At 43.5% G+C, this 2,818-nt stretch overlaps 1 pseudogene; it reads right to left on the bottom strand.

Moving 5' to 3' along the window:
• Positions 1–1,496: 1,496 nt before the first annotated feature.
• On the bottom strand, positions 1,497–2,248 carry LOC140502308 (protein RCC2 pseudogene; annotated as a pseudogene).
• Between the last annotated feature and the right edge of the window lie 570 nt (positions 2,249–2,818).

Raw genomic sequence — 2,818 nt, 5'->3', positions numbered from 1 at the left:
TACAGGGTTTAAAGTTTTGCAAAGCACACTGCATAGCTTATCTCATTTGATGGTCATAAGAGCCCTGTGAGGTAGGCGCCATGATTGTCCTTATTTTACATAGAAGGAAAGAGAAGTTAAGTGATTTGTCCAGGGTAACTCAGCTAGTAAACATTTGAGGCAGGATTTGAACTCAGGTCTTCCTATTCTAGGCTCAGCACCCTCACCCTCTCAGCCACCTAGCTACCATGCCTTCATTTCCCAAAAGGCAGCTCTGGATATTCACAATATCCCCAGATGTTGTTTATCCTCCTTCCTCCCTTTTTCTTCCCCTTTTCCCTGCCTCTGACCTAGCCTTATGAAATCAAAATTTATCAGGTCTATGTCTCATTCACAGCCTTCCATGTATCCCTAGGGGACAACCAGAAACCAGAGAAACTCAACTAAGCTCCAAGTATTAATGTACTCCCTCCTTCCCCAGACGTGCTTGGATATAAAGAGTGTCTTCCGGAAACAAAACCCACTTTTCCTATGCAATAAATTGTAAAGTTTTCAGCTTCGTGCAAAGAAAAGACTCTCTATTAATGAGCGCTGTCCAAAATGCCATGGAATTCCTGACATCATCAGGTCTGATTTTCACCATACTGGTGATCTTCAAATGTTTGAGATAACCAGTGATTGGGGTATTGTTGAAGAGTCTCTTTGTTGATAAATTCTGTGAATTAGCTGGGAAGAATGCTGGGTTTTCCTTCCAATCTTGATTCTGTAACTCTGGAAAGATACAAGGTTGAAATCTTTTAGCTAGCTGAGAAGTATGGCTTTTGAGCTGAGAAGTCTTTCAGCATCTCTTAAAAGTGACAGGATATTGGCTGTCATGTATTCTGCCATAAGTCTGTTCTGGGTTTCAAAGCTTTAAAAAAGGCTGATATTCTTTCTATGATGAAATGTCAGTTATAGATAAAACATACTAAGGAAAATAAATAAAAGTTCAGTGGTTAGGTTATTAGCACAAGAGTTAGCCCTGTAAAATGTCACTGCTAGATTCAATAGGAAAGGAAAATTTGCATGAATAGGTGTATTTATTTGCAAAGAACCTCTCTGGAATCTTTTCTCATTGGGTCAAGAGGATGCTTTTGAAAGAGGGACACTTTGTTAAAAATATCATTCTTGGAAGAGGGAATTTTTATATGGATGCTCTTCGAAGGAGGGTTTTTTAATGTTTGTTTTTTAGGAATGCTAACTCATCAACTAAGAGGAAATATTTTAATTAAACATTTGTGGTAGGAGAAGGCAGAAAAGAGAGAAAGGGAGAGACAAAACCTTTGGTGATCCTACAGTAAATCGCAAGTAAACATTGAATTTGCTGATAAATTGGAACCTCAAGAAGACTAAGAAATAGCAGCTTAGGGCCACCTTTTCCTGAATGTGCCTTCTTTGTGTGCCAATGAGCATTGGCAACATCAGCTGCCTGGAAGTGCCTGAAGACAGACCCGCTGGCAGCCTTGTTGCCTCTGGCATCAGGATAGGATGCTGGGATTAGAGTCAGTGAGGTTTTTTCTATTTTCTTGTTCAGTGGTCCCTCAGGATCACCAAGGAGTGCAAGTAGGCAATGCAACCTGCTCTGTGTAAATGCCATCCAGGCTTTGCACTTCTTGGGCTGTGTTGGAAGACTTGGACTTGTGGTCACCAGAGCCCAGTTCATTGAAGGTTGGAATGGGGCCCCAGTTGATGGTGTTCTCTTTGGCAGGCAAGATAATACCACTCTTCCCACATGCTAAGCTTCTAATTGTCCAACCGCAGAGTTCCTACACAGCTTTTGGATACATGGCAGACTTCTGAGAAGTGTTGGTAGCACCCCAGAAATACAGGCCACAAATTTCACTGACAGCAAAGGAGCAAGTGTAGCCAATGTAGATTTGTGTAGCCCCATAGGGGTAAAATCAAAGAACTTCACCAGGCAAGGGACTTTCTGCTCTGCGTAGCCCAGAGGGACATCCTCTCCAACCTCCCAAGAGAAAACATGTTTCTGAAAGTCTAGAACTAGCGTGTGATTGGTGCCACAGGTTATGTCTCAGACAATGACATTGGGGACTTGCAAAATGTGTCCATCTTTTTCTTTTCAGTGAAAATGGCGACCCAAATGGAACAACTCACAGTCATATTCTTTCCTCTGAGGCCTGGTAGTGAATTTCCTGTTTGTATTGTGTACCAGCTGACGATATTGAGGGTACCCAAAGGAATAGAGGTTTCCTTTGCAGTCCAGTATCATACTGAATTCAGCTGCACAAGTCACTTTGGTATTGGGTATGGCATCGATTTGGCTGCTCCATCTTGTTCTCTCCAAAGGAAACACGGAGCCAGTTTCTGTCAAAGCTGGAATGTGGTTCCTCTCACAGGCAGCCAAAATGATCACTTCCTTGCTGAGGACTTTTTTGAATTTTGAGGCTTCCACTCTCTTGGTATCACCATGTCCCAGCTGCCCCTTCTCATTTCCACCCCAGCTGCACAGCTTTCTTTCTGTTGTGATGAGGAGACTGTGAGCAGCACAGCACCTGAATCTGGTACAGACAGCCCTCCACCCAAAGACCCTGTGGGAATTGAAGGGCTGATTGAATCTCAGCCCTGAGTGGCAACCCTGGGAGATCTCAGCCTAAAGCCCCTGGGGGAATTGAGTCACTAATTTGATCTTTAGCCCTGAGCTCCACCAGGGGTGAAGAGGAGCACTGGTGGTGGACCTGGTGGAAGCACTGGAGAGTGAATTCAATTGCAGATTCTTGGCAAAAAATTTTTGGTTGCTCTCAGACCAGAGTTCAGGTCAGGAGAGGAGTAAACCCCTTTC

Source organism: Notamacropus eugenii, chromosome 4, assembly GCF_028372415.1.
Source record: "Notamacropus eugenii isolate mMacEug1 chromosome 4, mMacEug1.pri_v2, whole genome shotgun sequence".
Lineage (NCBI taxonomy): Eukaryota > Metazoa > Chordata > Mammalia > Diprotodontia > Macropodidae > Notamacropus > Notamacropus eugenii.
This window is presented reverse-complemented; position numbering and strand designations above follow the sequence as displayed.